The sequence below is a fragment of the Propithecus coquereli genome, unplaced genomic scaffold, assembly GCF_000956105.1.
Source record: "Propithecus coquereli isolate 6110/MARCELLA unplaced genomic scaffold, Pcoq_1.0 Scaffold131, whole genome shotgun sequence".
In the NCBI taxonomy this organism is placed as follows: Eukaryota; Metazoa; Chordata; class Mammalia; order Primates; family Indriidae; genus Propithecus; species Propithecus coquereli.
Window position 1 is genome coordinate 4,367,361 of NW_012137303.1, and position 20,259 is coordinate 4,387,619.

At 34.4% G+C, this 20,259-nt stretch overlaps 1 pseudogene; it reads right to left on the reverse strand.

Moving 5' to 3' along the window:
- Nucleotides 1-3,907: 3,907 nt before the first annotated feature.
- LOC105805641 overlaps nt 3,908-20,259 on the reverse strand; it is a 29,108-nt pseudogene continuing 12,756 nt past the window's right edge.

The window sequence follows — 20,259 nt, forward strand, 5'->3', positions numbered from 1 at the left end:
ATGGCCAACAGGTATGTGAAAAAATTTTAAATATCATTAGTCATCACAGAAATGCAAATGAATGAAATGTCATCTCACCCCTGTTAAAATGTCTGTTATCAAAAAGGCAATAAGAACGCGGGCAAGGAAGTGGAGAAAGGTGAATGCTTGTACGCTGTTGGTGGGAATGTAAATTAGTGCAACCACTATGGAGAATAGCATGGATGTTCTTCAAAAACTAAATATAAACCTACCATATGACCCAGCAATCCCACTGCTTGGTGTATATCCAAAGGAGGGGAATTCAGTGTATTGAAAAGATATCTGCACTACCATGTTTATTGCAGCACTATTCACAATAGGCAAACTTTGGAATCAACCTAGGTCCATCAGTGGATGTATGGATAAGGAAATTGTGGTCCATATACACAACAGAATATTATATAGCCACAAAAAGAATGAAATCCTGCCATTTGCAGCAACGTGGATGGAACTGGGGCACATTATGTTAAGTGAAATAAGCCAAGCACAGAAAGACAAATCTCGCATGTTCTCACTCACATGTGAGAGCTAAATATTAAAAAAAATTGATCTCATGGAGACAGTAGAATGATGGTTACCAGAGGCTGGGAAGGGTAGGGGGAAGTGGAGAATGGTTATTGGGTGTAAAAATATATATATAGTTAGATATAATGAACAACATTTGATAGCACAAAAAAGTGACCATAATCAACAATAAATTAGGGTACACTTTAAAATAACTAAACGAGTGGAATTGAAATGTTCCTAACACAAAGAAATGCTAAATGCCTGAGGTGATGGATACTCCAATTACCCTGATTTAATTCACATTGTATGCCCGTATCAAAATATCACACGTACCCTATAAAGATATACAACTATTATGTACTCATAATAATAAACAATAAAAAATTTAAAAATATGTAGATAAATAGATACTATTGTGAAGGTACTTTTCATATGAACAAAAATCAATAGGAGAATCTAAAAATAAGAGGCAGCTCTTTGGTCAGGCTTTATAATATTGGAAGGATATAAATAGACAAAGAGAAAGGGAGATGATTTTCCAAAAAGATGAAAAATAATGCTCAAAGGTGTGGTGGTGTTGGTGCACCTGGATTATAAGGATACTCATGACTTGAGCTGAGCAGGAGGGGGAAATGAAGACAAATACACAATAAAGCCAGAAAGACGCAAGAAGCAGCATTAAGTCTGTAGTCACTTATTGTACAAATGCAAGCTATAATTTTATACAGACAGGTACATATAACGATTTGAAGCTTAAAATGAATTTATCTAGCAGTGTTCGTAATCCTGCATGCATCAAGTGGCAACACTAGGGATCCTAGAATATGTTTCAAGAGCGTGTACATACCTGTCTCTATAGTGATTTTTTTCCCAAATTTTTTCAATATTTTTTCAAATTTTGTTATTCCTGCTTCTTTCATGCTGCCCATTAAACTTAATGAATCTATTTGTAATTTGCTTATAAAGAAGGCACTATAAAGCCCTAAATTGATTATAATTTCCCTGATCAGACAACTAGCAAATTGTGAAACAAATAGGCTTTTTTTTTCCTTTAGTCATTTTTTTTCTACTTCATTGGTTGACATCTGCCATGAAAAATTTCCCTCAGTGGAAACTTCTATTTTTGTTGGGGTTTGGGGTTGCAGAACAGAGATATGATGAAAAGAGCAAAGCCTGAACATAGACGAATAGACCGCCGCCTGTGGATCCCCTTCGATTGAAAGCCTGCTTTCCTTCATTAGCTATTCCAGCCTCTCACAGGATCAGTGGCTGTGGGCAGTGAGATTACCTACCGAATGGTGTGATGACCTGCTTAGCTCAGCAGATATAAGGTTAGAGGTTTGTGGTGTAGTTACACCTGCAACTTGGAGATAAAGGTAGGCCTAGGCTGGGTCTCAGATAGCAGATTAATTGAAAATACTAGACGTAGCTACTTACCTGGTATTTGGTAGAAAGTCTTCTGTTTGTGTAGGAAAAAAAAATCTTAGAAAATAAAATCTGTAATGCAGTTTATATTAATAACATTAACATAGGATTATTCAATTTATATTATAGCTTCCTAATATAGCAAAAGGAAGCTCCAACATGAAATTAAAATATTCCTTCTTTCCCCCCAAAAAGGGTAGGGGTGGTGTTCAATTTGGTTAAAGATCTCCCTCTTTTATTCTTTCCTTCCTTCTTGGAGGTACTTCAGGCTTTACTAAACCTAATACTGTATTGCTTAAACCCAGTGTCCTAAGATCTCCCTATTATGGATATTTCGTTTCCCAGATGGGGCAGATAAGATGGGAAGGCATTTTAGGACATTATTAATTATTTTTGGAATTAAAATCTCTTCAACAAGGGACATCTGGTATAGTGGTCAAACACTGATTTAGAGGTGAAGAGGTACACATTTCAGTTGTCGGTTTGTCCCTTGGGCCAATCCATTAGGCCAGTAGTTTTCCCAGAGAGGTCTGGGACCAGCAGCATCAGCATTACCTGAGAACTTGTTAGAAATAAATACTCTCAGAAAACAACACGGTAGTTCCTTAAAAAATTTGAAATAGAACTATGACATAGAAATATGATCTAGCAATTCCTCTTCTGGTTGTAAATCCAAAGGAAATGAAATCAGTATGTTGAAGAGATATCTATGCTCTCATGTTGGCTACAGCATTATTCACAATAGCCAAGGTACAGAAACAACCTAAGTGTCCATCAACAGATGAATGGATGAAGAAATTATAATATGTACATGCAATGAAATGTTATTCAACCCTAAAAGAGAAGGAAATCCTGACATTTGTGGCAATATGGATGATCGTGGAGGACATTACGCTAAGTGATGTAAGCCAAATAGAGGAAAAAAAAATATTGCATGATCTCACTTATACGTGGAATCTTAAAAAGTAGAATTGATATGGGCAAAGAATGAAGTGGTGATTTCCAGGAGTGGAGGGGTGGAGAGATGGGGAGATGTTGGTCAAAGGGTACAAAGCTTTAGTCACGTACAGTGAATAAATTCTAGAGATCTAATAATGTACAACATGTAGACTAGAGTTAGTAATACTGTATTGTACGTTTGAAATTTGCTGAAAAAGTAGATATTAAGTTTAAAAAGGTAACTGTGAAGAGATGGTTAGGCTAATTAGCTTGATTGTAGTAATCAGTTCACTATGGATATACAGCAACGCATAACATTGTATACCTTAAATATATACAATTACAATTAAAAATTTTAAAAACAAATAAAAAGCAAGAGACCAATTTCTTGAATTTACCTATTAAAAAATTAAAGAAAAAGAGAAATACTCTTTGATCCCTTCCAGACCTACTGAATCAAAATCTCTGTGCCTTAGCAAGTCCTCCTGGTGATTCTGAAGCACACCAAAGTGGGAAACTTGGCCTAAAATTCCTTGTAAGTAAAATAAAGAGTATTAAACTTGATCACAGTCTAGATCCATATAACTCTTAAAAATCTAAGATACTAAACTTTTCTAAGTCTCTGTCTGCTACTGCCCAAAAAGACTTGGTAGGTTTAGCTATCCTTGAGCAAGCAGGGCCTCTGGAACGAATTAAGCAACGTCTAACTACTGAGTTGATATATAGCACCTGGCAGATCTCATGGTAAACATGGTAAGACTTCTGAAGTGTTACAATTTCTTAATTCACATCCTAATGAACAGACCTAGTTCTACCATAATAAATAAATAAATAAATAACCCCTCGGTAAGACTCAGGATTATGTATGTTGTTTATAAAAATCATTTCTTTTGTTTTATCAGCCTGCTAGGTTTTATTCATCTGGAGAAGCTCAGTATTCGCAACTATTTGGCAGCTCCCAGACAAGAACCATTAAGTATTTAACAAGTATTTAAGATGTTATGAAAAAGTGGAATTAAACAATTTTAGCTGTAACCATCATAAGATCCTGAAAAATATGAACAGGGAAATTATTTAAGAGAAACACATCTATTGTGCTAGATGGAAACCACTACATGATTTAGAAGTGGGCATTTGAGAAACAAGCACTTTTTTCAATAAAGAGCAAAAGCAGCTGCAAAAATCATCACTGTCTCTATAAGCCAGAATTCAGAAATGTTGTCAGTTTCTGTGGTCTTTGCCAGGGGAGAGTACATTCACCTTCTCGCCAAGCCCAGCCCAGCCCACCACACAGGGTGGGCTAGTGGGTTCTGGATGACGGAGGAGGCTGCAGGCAGCTACAGAATAGAGAGAAGGAAATATAGTGCATTAGGCAGCCTGATTAAGAGGGATAATCAGGTTTGTGCTAAAGACAATCTCCATAGCCATTCCTCATCTGCGGTCCTGAAAAATTCGAAAAACAACTATTCACTCCATCCTTTAAGCCACTTATGCTTGTAGAAGCTTATTCTGGGTGTTTCTGCCCCTATATTTTGGCAGCAGTGAATTTTCACTTGGACCTCTATTTTCCACGAACTGTTAGGACTGTAGGACTAAGTAAACCTGGTTTCTTGATGTCAGTATTTTTTGAAAAAAGAAATGGCAAGCCACAGGCTTATCTCTCTTTGCATTTGATATTAGCACTGACTTGAACTTGATTTTAAATGTTAAAGGAAAATATTAACTAGAGGGTAAGTTAAGAATAATTCACCAGGCCTGTACCTGAACCTGTGTGTAGTAAGAAAAATTTGACACACTTGCGAAGATATCTACTCAGAAACCATGTCCTTTCAGGTGAGCCAACTTTGCTTTGATTTAAAAAAAAAAACAACCCTCAGCATCTTTGGAAAGTAGATTGTACATTTCTGTCTGCACTTCAAGACTTTTCTTGCAGTTCCTTAGGAGCCATATGAAAATTATACATAAGTAAAAAAATTATACATAAATCAATGGAAGATAAAATCTTTAATTTAATTTAATTTTATTAAAACAAGTAACAAGTGTGTTGGAAAGAGTGGGCTTTTGATTCAGACAGAATCCCAGCACCATGGCTGCCCAACCCAAAGACAGTGTGCAAGTTACTGTGCGTCACTGCATTCAGCTATAAACTTCAGCAAATGGAGCCATAGCAAAAACTAAGTGGCAGTAGAGAGGTGGTATGTCCTATGTGATATCTACTTAAAACATGTGCTCAATGTATTAATATATTGCTTATCTTCCTTTTTATAAACAGAATTCCCTCTATACCATCCCCGTGTAAGGTCTTTAGTCCAACGCAATTGTGTTGCAGCTGTTTTCCTCTCCACATACCTTCTCTCTTGTTCTCATTGTCTCCCTCTTCTTTACCGGAACTTGCATTGAGAACTTATTAATAGCCAGACACTGTGCTAGATGATGAATATCGCCAATATGAATGACACAATTCTGTTTTCCAATACTTCATGGGCTCTTTGATTCTGACAAGTGATAAGGTCATCATGCTGAGAGGGTTGGGTGCTCTGATGAAGAAGGGGTGGAGGGAAGGGGCAGGAAAACTGGGTCAGGCGTTCATCTGGTATTCAGGTAGGGAAGAGTGTGACAAGAGAGGGAATTGATGAACAGGATGGAAGAAGCCAGTCTGGGACTTTGGGGGAGCTGTGAGTAAGACTAAAGCCTATTGTACATGATGGGAAATTAGAAACATATATAATGAAGAAGTCGAATGGGATTAGATGATACAGGGCCCTTTAATCCCAAACTGAAGAATTGGGCTTTATCTTGAAGAAGCTTGGCAGTCATTGAAGGGCTTGAATTAAAGGACATGGTTAAATGTACATTTTTGGAAAATATCTGGCATCACTGGGTAGGAGGGTGTAAAGCCAAGGTTTTTAACTGGATCCGAGACCCATAGGTATCAACATCCAGCCTTTGGAGGTTCATACATTCCCTGAATTACATACCTGATTTTGTGTGTGCACTTCTTTTTTCTTGAGGATCAACAGATTCGCTTTAGGAGCCCATGAGTCAAAAAATCACTCACTGAAAAGAAGATAAAACTAAAAGCAAGAAGATCACTTAGGAAGCCATTGTACTCATTTGAGTGAGATATTGGAACCAAATTAAGTCAATGAAAGTGGACGAGGGGAAAGCATGAATTTGAGGGATATTTCATAGGACCCATGTTTAGGATTTGTTGACTATTTTGATGTGGAAGATGAAAGAATTGGAGGGTCACTGAGTGACTATTGTACAACTATGGTATGTGAAAGTAACGAGGGAGGGGCAGCTTTTCAATGAATATGGTGAGATCGGTTCTGGGATGTTTGATTTGGAAAGTTGGTAGTATAGCCAGCAGGTATACACAAGGAAGCTGCATGTAAACATATGGAACTGATAGGAAGTCATAGTAGGAGACACTAGAAAACTTGAAGAGTTTAAGAAAAAGAAAATCAGAAATGAAACAGAAGAAGTCATCATATAGGCAGAGAAAAAATACAACAGAGGGAAAATGCCCAAAATAGCCTTGATTCCACCTCCTATCTGACCTGAGTTGAGTGAAAGAGAATACAAAGAAGTGTGGTGGGTCTGAGGCCTATGCCTTTGAAAAAGAGTAAACCAGCCCACCAAAAACAGTGGTCCAATGCATTGATTGTCCTGTGTTCTGACAAATCTTTGGCAGCTTATTCCTTGGAATAGACGTTGTAAGTGGTTGAGTATTAAGAAACTAGAATTGCTTCTCCCCTTACATTTCTTTACCTTTGGATCTCTCTTTTTTGAATATTTTAACAATAAACTTATCACCTATGATTGTGATTGCTCACAGGTGCAGCTGCCTTCCTTGGAGTTATTTGTCAAAGAAGCATCTGTATTCAATTCTCATCTACTCTAAGTCTCTGTCCAATCTGGGTAAATGATTTCTCTATTTTTTTAATGCTCACGTTGATCATGCACCATGCCCCCCATGTTGCATACTGGCTTCAGTTGAATATATAACATATTTATTGAGAGTCAATAACCTGAGTGGCTCTGGGCTGAAGCTCCATATGTGTGTGTGTATATATATATTCACAAATTCATATGTATACACACACACATGCATATTTATACATATAGCAAGAATGTGAATTCCATCTCCACCACTCACTAGCTGTGCCATATTAGACAAATTTTTAATCTCTCTGTGCCTCAATCTCCTTTATAGTAAAATAGGGATGCTAATTTGCAACAATCACATAGAATTGTGGTGAGATTAAATAAATTGATAAATGCAATGTTCTTGAATAGTATCTGGCACATAGTAAGGTATTAATAACTAAATGTTAGCTTTTATCTCAGTCTGCTATTTCTGTTTAGCAAATAATAAAATATGGCATGCAATAAGAAGTTCTTATTTCTCATGCATCTGTGGATTATCTGAAAGAAGTCTGTTAATCTCAGCTGGGTTCACTAATTTGTCTGTGGAGTGGCCAGTAATTGCCAGGACTAGGCTGAGGCCTCTGGGCAACTGGGCTTCAAGCTGCAGCTCTGTAAATTGGCTAGGTCACGCTGCTCCTTTGTCACTCATCTTCCTTGAGCAAGTGGGCTAGCCAAGGCATGCTCTTTAGATAGTGATTGGAAAAGACAAAAGAGGTTGTGTACAGCCAAATAATAAACATTTCAAGTCCCAGCTTGCATCATGATTGCCAATATTCCATTAGCCAAAGCAAGTTATATGGCTGAGCCGAAAGGCAAGGAACAGGAAAATATACTTCTCTATGAAAGTGGAGGGGAGGGTGGGACTGATAATTATGAACAATTATTAATATTTAAGCTACTCCAGCTTTAGTTACCATATGTCTCTTTTAAGTGAGTCCTTGTTTTTATTTATTGTGCCTTACAAAAAGAACTTTGGGACCATTCAAGCACCTGCATTGCATATTGCAGAGCATTTAGTAATATTTGGAATTTTAAAGCTGGAAGAGATAAATATATTTTTATTAATCACATATATTTTTTGATGGTTTGATTGAGCTATTCGTCATAGAAGAAAAATCTGTGCTTCAACATTATCACTAGCCCAGCAGTCCTGAGTCATTTATTATTATTTGTTAGTTGCTACCAAATATTAAACTGATTTGCATTTTGGGGAGAGAAAGAGAGATTTTATAAAGTAGAGCTAAGATTTTTTTCCCTTAGATAAATCTGGCATTCATTTTAGTTCCTTTTGGAATAAAGAACCACCTTTCATATATTATGATGTGTTATTTTCCATATCATACAAGAAACATGTGATTATATTAGAGTTATAAGAATCATGCAATCCTTAATTTTAAAATCAAGTTTGCATACTTTAAAAATAATTAAAGTGTAATAAAAGAAGGGAAGTCAGCAACATTTCAAAGTAGAGTGGGATAAAATAAATGACCATAATTCCTGTGAAGAAAAGGAGAGCATTTTCTTTAATTAAGCCAAATTCTGGATTCCAGAGGATTGTGTGTATCTGCATTCAGAATAACTGATAATATACAATCCTTATACTTAGAGAATCCTTTTGATTTTAGACAAAAATCTCATAGTTTCAATCATTATGGAGAATTACATAATGTGTCAAAATATACTATTTTAGACATTACACTAATAAAGAAACAGTCACCAATATCAGCCAATATATTACCAAAGCTTATTCAACAATCTCTCGGACTTATTCAATAATCTCTCAGAATTTTATGGAAATAATCTCATCTGGACTTATATCAATACATATTCATAGATGCATGTGAAATGTTAAAGGATAATACCAGGTATGAATTCTTTAAATAAAGACAGTAATGTCCCTAAAGCAATTCTCTATTCTAATACCCCTCCTTTTTTATAAAATGGACCTAAAAGAAAGTTTCTAATAACTCTGATAATATAATTTAGTTATGATAAAGTCATAATTTAGCATTATATAGGATTGATATTGTATACATTTATTTACATACAATTTTATAAATCAATTTAATTTCATAAATAAGCATTTGAATATGTAGCAAGTTTGTGTTTTGTGTTGGTCTTTCTGTTTTAGAAATTTGGGGTGAAGAGTAAATACAGTATATTTTTGACAACGAGATATCATAATATACATCGGGGCATTGCACTGCATTGAATGGCAGCCTTCTAAATGTTTGAAACATGCATATTTTTATGAGGCCCCTTGGATTTTAGTGACATCTCTATGTTGATTCAAGTAATAGAAACAGCTACCATACATAGAGATAAAAGGTTATAATTCATAAAATTAAAGTAACTCCCTAGTTGAATTATTCTCCTGTGTTTGCTCTTTCATTTTCCAAAACAATTTTTGCATATTGCCTCTGACTTCTTTTTGTTTCCTTCACCTGAATCATAATTATTTTAGATGCCAATAGGATTACAAGGATATTGACATGCATACATAGTGAAACCCCTTTCGGGCATTCAACTTACATACATCTCTTGGCTCCTTTGTAATTGAAAATATTTGGTTGATTATTTTTATGAATCTTCCTGGGTTATACTGACATGAATAATTTTCGTGTTGAAAACTGGCAATTATAGGGCAGTCCTTCCGTATTTTGAGTCTATTGCTCTTGCTGTGGGCCAAATCCCCTGGGATTCTGAAGGTTTAATCCTTCAGCTCCCGGAGCTCAACTCTGCAGGCTTCGCCTGAAGAAGAAAACCCAAGCGCATGCCAGTTCAGTCTGCTTTGTGCATGGGATGAAAGAGTATTAAAAAAAAAATAACTTTTAGGGGGTATGTTGGTGAGTCAAGAAGGAAGGCAGCAGACAAAGGGGAAGAAAGAAGCAAAATGGAGACACTAAAATAATTATATATCTGTCAATTCTTTTTTTTTTCCTGTTAAACACTCACCTATTTTTTTTCCTGTGAAAAGTTCATTTAAAGCTGTCTCCCTCCAGCTATATGAAAAAACCCACAATGCATTCAATAGTATAATACAAATCCAAAATGTTTTCAAATTTCCCTCTTTTGTGGGTTTTAAGATTGACAGCTCTGTAATTAGGGATAACAAAGAAGAATGGAATTAATAAGATTCAAATACAGGGCCCCAGTCAGAAATCTGGTATGAGGAATGGAGGGAGAATGAAAATCAAGGGGTGTAGATCATATAATCTTATTGTAGACTGGAAAGTTAGATGTCAGGTTTTATACAACCAGTTATTTGTTTAGATTTAATACAACTAGTTGGATGTTCAGATTTTATGCAAAAACTAGTAGGTCATAGGAACCTTAAAATAGATCCTCAGATTCCAATGTGTATTTATTGATGTGAAATAACAGTTTGGTCCAATTTTCCATCTGAATACTTTTGGTGCTTTAAAATGTCTCCACTGACAAACAGTCTCCTGGCCAGCAGGTTAATTAAATGCAGTTCTGATGATGTCAGAACAAAGGGCTTAGGAACTGGGACACAAGCACTCTGCTGTATATGAAGAGGGAGGTATATACAATCTTTCTTAAAAAAACAAAATCACCTGCTTTCATCCCAGAAAGCTATTCTTGCTCTGTAGAACACCTATTTTCATGCTTTACTTGTTTGTCTGATTAAGCTAGCTCATTTGGTATTCCATACGGGGCACAAAGTCATCTAGAATGTGTTTACATCTTCCATTTTTTCTACAGTATCTGCCATACTTTAATTGTACTGTATGTCATTTACTTCTATTTGTGATATTTTTCCATTTACATCTTCTTCTCTTAGATATTTCTGATTTAGATTAATAGATTGACATGTTTTATCTTCTTCCACTCAGCAATGACAGTGGGGAAGCCTAGCCTAATGTAAAGAGCTATAATATGAAGTCTAGTGGTTTTAATTTTATTTCATTGAGTGTTATGAATTCACCCACAGAGCTGCTGGAATGCAAGCTCTTGGGTCTTGCCCACAGATATTTGCCTTCAGCAGGTCAGAAATGGGGGCCTAGAAATCTCCACATCCTGTAATTAGCTGTGGTGGTTCATGGCCACTGAGCACTTTGAAGACTTTTATAGGTAATGTGAAGTCATCAAAAGATTTAATTAGTGAAATGACATAATCTGATGTAGATTTTACAATGATAATTCTGTCTTCAGTGAGAACAATGCTATAGAAAGGGAAAACTTTTTAAACAATTATTTCTAAATTGTTATTGGAGACATTGTTTATTGATTTACTCATCATCCGTGGTTAAAAAAGCATGTAAAGTTAAATTCTAGAGCAAATTTTTTCTCTCCTTATGACTTGATCACTAACTATTAGATGGAAGCTATGGAGCACTGTATATTATCTTTTTGTTCCCAATTTCTAGCATAGTCAACTGTAAGTTTTATGCTTAAAGCTGTGTTAAGCCTCAGCCTTTAGGAAAGATATTTTTCTCCATTGTGCTTTATTATTATTATTATTATTTTGTAAAATTTTGTACTGTATTTATAGGTTTCATGGTAAGCTATCTCTCCAAATTTGGGGGCAGTAATAGGCACTGAAATAATGAATGAATAATCAATGCGTGGATCACTTCTAAGAGGCTTCAGGAGTACCTTTGGTATGTTCTCTGGCACCAAGAAATTACGAAAGAAAATTATTTACAGTATTTTTTTCTGAAAACTAGACAGTACAATGGCTAGTGAATCAGTCAATTGACTTGCATTGTCAATGGGTAACTTAAAATAAGACTTAGGATTGAGTTATTGACTTGTTATAGATCTGTGACCTAGTCTTCATTAAAAAATAATGTGTTAACCTCACATAGGTCATTCAAATGAATCAAATTTTCTGTGCAAACCACTACACAAGACCATGAGGAGCTAAAAATATTTGCCACTAGTTTTTTAGTCATTGTATGTCAAGCTAAACTTCTTTATTGCTTATAGTATGTCTTTTTAAAGTGAGATTTTTTCCTGCCTCAATTACTTCTATTGTTCTTTATTGAGTTCTTTTCTCCTTATCAACTTCTCATTTGCAGCCTGCACTGTTCTGAACCTTATCTTATTTATTTTAATTTATTACCTGCTATTCTTTGTTCTTTTACTACTTTTAACTCTAGATAGTTCTTCCTGCCCTTTTTATCTTCTGTTTTCTGTAATGTTTGTCTGAGAATTTTAAACATTTTTTTCAAGTCTATGCCTAAGTAAATCTTTCTTTTTAGCTAATTTTTAAATATTATTCACCTTTTGCTACATTATATTAACCTCGACGTTCATTCGGGCTCTTATATTCATTAAGGGCTTTAAAAATGTTTTCGTCTATTGTTTGCCATTCTTTAGTCCCTCATTTTCTCTGTAACTTAGAAATACTTTTACTTAAATGATTTATTTCATGATCTTGATTCTAAAGTATGAATATATAGAAAGTGGACAGGCTAAGCTTTAAGGGTAGCTCTGTTCATTGTGTTGTTTAAACTCACAGTGCTACTACATCTTCAAATCAAAGACCTCTAAGAATTAGCCATGTGGTCATTGCCTCCTCTTCCTCAACGTCAGATTGTGCGTTCACATAAAAGCTAATTTGAAAAGATACAATGCTAATACCAATAAATAAAATATGAATTACTAGAACTTAATAGAAACAAATCATGATTTTAAATGGCTTTGGGATATTTGGCAAGTTTACATGTGGAAAATAATATAGCTAACACATTTTATTAGTTCATTTAGCTGAGTATAGAAAGTTACTTTGAATTAGCTGCTTTCAAAAATCAATTTTCCATAAATACAGATAGAAGACCAGCACTGCACTCAAACCATAAATTAATAGATAGAAATGAAAATCTTCTAAGATTCTATTAATAAACCAATTAAGTTAAAGGTGAATACTCCAGGAGGTTGTGTTTGATATTAAAAAGAATTGGTTAAAGAAGAGGGAATTTGACACAGTTAGAATCTCTCTCAAAGAGACTACAAGTTAATGTTTATAAGCAGATCATTGCTACCTAAATGACTCAAAAATCATACAAAACATAGCGCCAAGCCAAAATCCTACTAAATCCCAATGAATAATATATTCTTACCTAGACATTGCACACATTTCTTTGATACTCCAACTCCCTAAATTTTTGACCTGCTCCTATTTAAAATATCAAATTACCTGACTTCAGCATTATACAGTCTATCCATGTAACAAAACACTTGTACTCCCTTAACATTTTGAAATAAAAATAAAAATAAAATAAAATATCAAATTAATCTTTACCACATCCTAGAAAGTGGGCACAGAGAGTGTGTCATCATTCTCATTTTAAAGACTAAGAAAAGGCGCAGATAATGATTATTTAATTACTTTGTGTATGTATAGATTTTCCTTACATTAATTCAAGACTGTCAGCAAACCCAATTTCATCACACTGGATTTTGGAAATTTTACTTTCTTAACAGATATAAAGCTGCTTGAGCAAAATAATTTTCAAATCATAAAACTCTACTTGATTTCTCTCTTTGCAGAGCTGTTAAAATTAATAATCTACTTCAATAAATTTTAGAGATAAGGCTAGGAAATACAACTAAATAAAAATATGCTTGTAAAAGTGATATACCTAGTAATCACAAGAGCATTTCCCCTGTTGCTAAAATACCATTCTTAGGTCTTAATGCAGTTATATTTATTCCCTTAGGATTCATAAAATTCCCTCAAGTTTTTGTGGGTATTTAATATACCAATCCTTTTAATAATGATAGAAACGGTGAAATTTCTTTATAGATTATCCTTTTTTTTTGAGATCAGATTTTATAATGCACACAAATTTAGAGTCTAACATCCAATATGTCATATTGGGCATTGACCTTCATTTGCCTGTGATTTTTCTCCAGTGATGTGTCTTACAACAAAGGAGTAAGGTTGTCAGATATGTCATAAGAAGCTTCTTTAGTTCTTCCTATTACTTTGTCCTGGCTTCCTAGTTATTGCTGCTATATTACCAGTGGTAACTTTTATATGATGTGGTAAGATCAAATATCTTAGATGTTCCTGAGAGTTGGAAAACTTTAGAGTTAAAACAATACCAAAAAAAAAACAAAAAACAAAAAACAAAAGGAAGCTACCTATTTACCATTTCATCAAAGGTATACTTTTTTTTTTAAGTACATAAAGAAAATCAACAAAATACTTTCCTAGAGAATTTATAGATTGCTGAACACCAAAATGAGTTGACATGAGACAAGCAAACAAAAAAGAAATACTGTCAAATAAACAATAACAAAATTTCACCATCAAGGAATCCATTGAGTCATTTTAAGACAAAGCTAAAGATGAATTAAGCTATATATTTATTGAGTCCTGTCTTATCCACTGCTCATTTATATAACTGCCTCTAAATCCCATAAATTCAAGTATTCAGATACCACAAAACAGTTTCCAAGGAGTCACAAAGACTCAGTTTACTCACACATTTAGCTAGTTCGAGTTTGTTTTCTCTCTGAACATTTGCATTCTGATTTTATAACACCCTCCTGTCTGTGATTACAATCCTTACATTTGGCATTTTCAGGTATTTTCTTCCCTTTCCTTATGAGTGAACGATCCACAGTGATAGAAAAATCAGACTTTTAAAATATAGGTTACATAAATTAACTATAAATAAATCCTTTACATCTTCTACTGATATTCCATACTGATGAGAAACCAGACTTGAGAAAGAAATAATTAAGGAATTTTAAATTAGAATAAATGTGAGTAGTTTTTCTCTTGTTATCCATTTAGGAAGTTTCATTACCATAACTCTGAAAACTTTTTTTGAGGGGAGGAGGACACATTCAATTGCTTTGCATTCAATATATTAAAGTAAAATTGAAACAATGGCAACGAATGTCATCAGCAATGTTAAAATAGATTGCATGTTAATTATCTGCTCTTATGATATGGGTATCATCCAATAATAAGAATCATCAAAGGTCTAATAATAAAAACATGATGAAAAGTAGCCAGTGTGGAATGGCTGCATTTCTCAAATAATTAGACTTGAATAATTTAAAAATCTTCAATTAAAATTCTCCTAAGATTCAAAGAAAAACCTAGACTACATACAATAATATTACAATTAGATTTCGCATTGGAAAAGATTTATAAATTATATTTCTTTTAAGTCGTATTTGATACAGCAAAATTCTAAGATATAAAAAAGACTATATTTTCTATTGGAATTCATTTTACCATAAACTTTTTTATTGACCATAATTACTATATAGATAATACTACTACTAATGAAAACAACACTAATAATAAGCATATAATGAGAGTTTATGTTATTTTCCTTTAAGTAACTGCTATTCTTCTATAAATTATATAATTTCAAGGAAGTCCAAATATGGAATTATAGGTGAATTCATACAATCTGTCATTAATCTTATGGAACAAATATGTATTCCCACATCAGTAGAGATTCACTGTACTGTTCTTATACAAATTTTAGCACATGACTTACTATATAATTTTGTAGTTGTCAGTGACTTGTGTATTATTTCAATGGGTGCTTCCCCTTTACATAACACAAAATAGATGGATGCATCAGAAGTTAACCTCCAGATTTAGAATTTATTTACCACTTTGTAATGTTTTATATGTAGAACCAAACTTAGTCAACAAGTAAAACAAACAAGGAATAGAATCAAATGAATAGTAAAAACCTTTAATATTATGAAACCCACTGGGTTATTTTATGAGAAATCTATAGATTCAAACTAATGACACATTTTTTGAGTCCATCTCCAGATTTCTATAGAACAACGGAGGTAAACATTACTCAAAATTTAATCGCACTTGTTTTACAGATGCATTGTGAACTTAGCTAAGGAAAAATTTTTGCTTAAATTATTTTGTGAAAACTAATATAAGAACTCCAAGAGAGCACACCAGCTAGGAAAAGGAGAGGAGATGGTTGGGTAGAAAAGACCTGCTGTCAGAATAAAAATGAGTAGGAATAGTCAATAATTGATGCTATAGAGATATCCTTTAATGAAAAGGTGTAGAAGACAACAAACAGCAATAGAACTTTCTCTTAAATTTTTATAATTCACATGTTGTACCCAGCTTTATTCCTGAGGGAAATTGTGATGAGATTTTGGTAATCATTACTTTACTTTTAAGATTTTTTTCACATAATCCTTTCTCCTGACAAGTTGATAAACTAAAAATTTTCATTCTTTTCATATGATGGAAAAGTTAAGAAAATGAAACAAGTTAAGAGAACAAACAAGGGCTCCGAATCTTCATTTGCTGTCTTTTGGTTTAATCTTTTGACACTAATATTTTAGTAAAGATTTATAACTTGATTTCAGATCTCACACTAAGGAAGTGATTAGTACTTTTTGCTTTTAGGAGAAATTCAAACAACATTATTGCAATAAAAAGAATCTTTTGCTAATGGTCCTCATAAAAGTAAAATATCTGGGGAGGAGCCTTCAAGACAGCTGACTAGAGGCACCTGCACTCACCTACCCCACAAAGAGGGACCAAAACAATGAGTAGAGAATTACATATTGAATGGAGCGTCTAAGAGAGAACACTGAAATTCAATAGGGATTGGCAGAGAACCTCTGAGGCATGGAAGGAGAGGAAAATGATGCAGCCAGTCCAGCTGGAATCAACTTTGAGCCAGGAGAAACTCCTCAATGCAGGGAAAACATAGACAAGAAATCCCCAGCAGTCCATATTACCTCTGCATACTCTTACAATCCTAGCCACAAGAGTGCTGCTTGACAGTCACAGGCCCTGAAACTAGTATAGGGAACTGCCTAGAGTACACATGATGGCCCTGTTTCACAGAGAGAGATTTCATGCTGGGTCCCACACACCCCTCAAGACTCAAGCAGCTGCAACACAGTGCCATTTTGAGATCTTGACCCTCACCAGACTGCATACTGCCTTGGGGCCCAACAGTCCCTGCATGTCCACATGCATGGGGCCCTGCTGGCATCCCTCCACATCCACCCATAAGGCTGCAGCCTCGTGATGCCAGCTGGGCCCAGTGGTGTGGTCAGCCAGATCCCCAGCATGCTAGCTCACACAGTGTCCTACACCCAGGAAACGAGCAGTGCAGTGCACCAGTGGGGCTATCCTCAGGACAAAAAGAGCCAAAGCTTGTGCTCCCCAGAGCCAGAGAGCTGTCTGTCAGGAGCCACTGCCACTACCAGCAACCCTGCCCCCAACCCAGCAGCAGAGCTGCTGTGTTACCTGCACATGCCTTCAGGGGGTCTGGGGATTGGCCTGCCCAGATGCTATCCTGGTGCCTGAGGACACATCCAACCCACCCACCATTGCCACTGCATAGTAGGGTGTCTATGGTAACAACAATATATTGTACATTTCAAAATAGCTAAAAGAGAAGAATTGGAATTTTCCCTACACAAAGAAATGAAAAATGTTTGAGGTGATTGATATTCTAAATACTCTGGTTTGATCATTAGGCATTATATGTGTGTATCATAATATCACATGTACCCCATAAATATATATAATTATTATATATCAATAAAATTTTAAGAATACACACTTCAGTTTGATATAGATTATAAGTTGAAACATAATATAGGAAATATTTGCTGATATTCTGCATTATATCAATTTTTCTATTTTTATACAATGTTTAAGACTGATGAAGTGTCTATTCTAGCGTGAGGAGGTAAGAGAGAGGCTGTGTGGTGTCCACCAAAGAGTACTGGGTATGAGTTACAATGTCCAACTTCCAATCACTTACCTTACCTGTGTGGCTTTGTCATGTAGCCTCAGTGAGTTGTTCATCTTAGATTTCTCCCTAGATAACCGAGGTTAATGGCAAAATCTGCCCTTGTCTCTCTCAGCATTATTGTGAAGATCAAATAAGATATTTCATGAAAATTATGTAGTGTTCTACAACTATTTATTGGTGCTACTATCATCATCATCATCATCATCACCATAATCATCCAAATAGGAAGTTAAATACTAATTATTTCTAAGTATTTGGAAAGGAAATATGTTGACTTTTTGAATGGATATCAAGATACAAGTGACAATAATCATTCCTGTTGGCCAATTTGGGAAGTTCTGAATTTAAAGTTTTTCCAGAGAGAATGTAGAATTTAAAAAGCTGAGTGTTCAGCAATACCTTTTTGGTTTTAGATATTTATTTTACTTTATTAAACTTCTACAGCCTCCTCTCTGTCTTTATTGTCTAGCTTCTAAGCTCACGTATTAGTAATTTGGAATGCTGCGTTATTCTTGACCACTCTCAAAGAGGGTCAAGGATGAGGAACACATTTCTTATTGCAGGCCCACCTTTTCATGAGGCACTTTCAACATTTCCAAATTCAGAGGCAGAGATAAAGTAGAGATTAATTCAGGTAGCATGTGCTTGTTAACTACTCAAAAGTAGCTGCGATAACTCAAAAATCACTTAGCTTTAGTTATGAGGAGACTTGGGATTTTAAATTATTTAGCAATGGATTTGAACTAAACCCATCTACTTTTCATAGTATGTCACTATAAAGGGAGTGGATTTCAGAAGAACCATATTTATTCTTCCTAAGCAAAATTCTAAATTGATCATACAAGAAAATGTATTAATCCATAGCTATTAATCCATGGTTAAGCCATTGTTATTATCTTAGTTGCTGTTGTGGTTCAATCTTCAAAAGGAAATAGTTCATGACTATGTTTTATTTTAACCTTGGCATGTGATATATTTAATAGTTTGTGACTCTAAAATCTTTTAAGTAAATTTTCCTTAGCAGACATGCATAACCCTTCTTTTATAACATCGTTGTTCTAAAGAAAGAATTGTTTTCCCAACAGCTTCCAAATTGAATATCTAATTTGGATTTAGTAGCTTTTTTTTCCCCCTAAAACAATAAAGACAGAATCAGTTACGGTTTTCTTCTGCAATGGAAATTTTTATGAATAGTTTAGCATACATCTTTAGGATCTAAGATCTAAAAAGATCAATCTTGCCCAAGGCCTGAAAATATATGGAAAATTTTTTTGTTTCACAAATAATTATGCTGGTATATCATTTGCATTGTGTTTTAATTTTGTTTGTTGGCTATAGATTTTTAAATCATGAATGACATAAAACCACATTCCTAGAAGAGAAATTTTCCTGTCTCTTGCTAATGTCTTGTCACATTGCCATATTTCCGTGAATGCTATATTGCCTACTTGGTACTGGTTTTGAGTGATACAATAATAACAGAGTGTTATTTCTCATTGTAATTCATTTTTTTGCATATCAATCTTGCTGTATTTGAATGTGTACAAAGAATAATAATCATTGTAGTATATGTCTTTAATCTCTGTCATAAAGAAACATCTTTTTTTGCATATGCATGATTTTCAATAATATTTGCATAAAGAGAAAGTCAGACACTTTGATTACCAGTAATCTTTTCATAATTTATAGAGTTTTACACTTGGGGAAAATTTTTTTCCTCAATTTGTTTTTCTTCAGGTTAAACAGTCTCTCATTTTTATGCCCATCTTAGGGGACATATCAATAATAGCTAATATTCAAGAAGGCAAAGTAGTGAGAGACCCTCACTCAAAAATTGCCAATATTGATTGATAAACTGTCAATGTAGGAATACACTCAGAGTAATTCTCAATTTAGAGAGGTAAAAACTGAATCGTTTACCCCTTTAACTATAATATCCATCTCTCCTCCATCCCCACGTCATAAAAAGTAAAGTATCAGAGATTCAATATTTGACATACAATACATAAAAACTTTCAAATTTTGTTTAACAAAGAACTGGAACAAAGTTTAAAAACACAAAAAGAAGCTACTCAATAAAGTTTACATTTTCAGAAAAATTTTGATGGAACTGCAAGATTTTGTATTTTGTCTCTCCTCTTTTCAATTCTCCCACAATTAACCTTTTTCTGAAATGTGTGAAAAATCTGAAATCACCTCTTATTTATGAAAAGTATCGTAAAGCCTCTGGGTTCCAAGGCAAGAAACAGGCTCAACCTGGTAATTGTGGTTGAATTTTATTAGGGTTTTCAGCTATGGTTATCAATCTTGACCTTAAAGCCAACTTCAAGTATATGCTAGAAATCTACCTGCTACTTGATTTTTCTCCCAGATTACACTAAATCCCTGAAGAGCATGTCCTAGGCCTCCTCCCTTCTACTTTGATCTAGCCAGTAAATGTCTATGACCATTAACTCTCTCCTTTCTCCATTTTGATGACTATTTTTGAATCAAGTCTTCTTCATGCTGTTTAAATACTTACAAACCAATGTCTATGATATAGTAGTGTATGGGTTATATTAAGATATAGTGGAATTAAAGGAACTAATTAGTAACTCTACCTACTAACATATAAAATCTATAGAACTTGTTATCCTTTTGTTTTCATATAATAATAATTTTAAAAATTGTATCTACT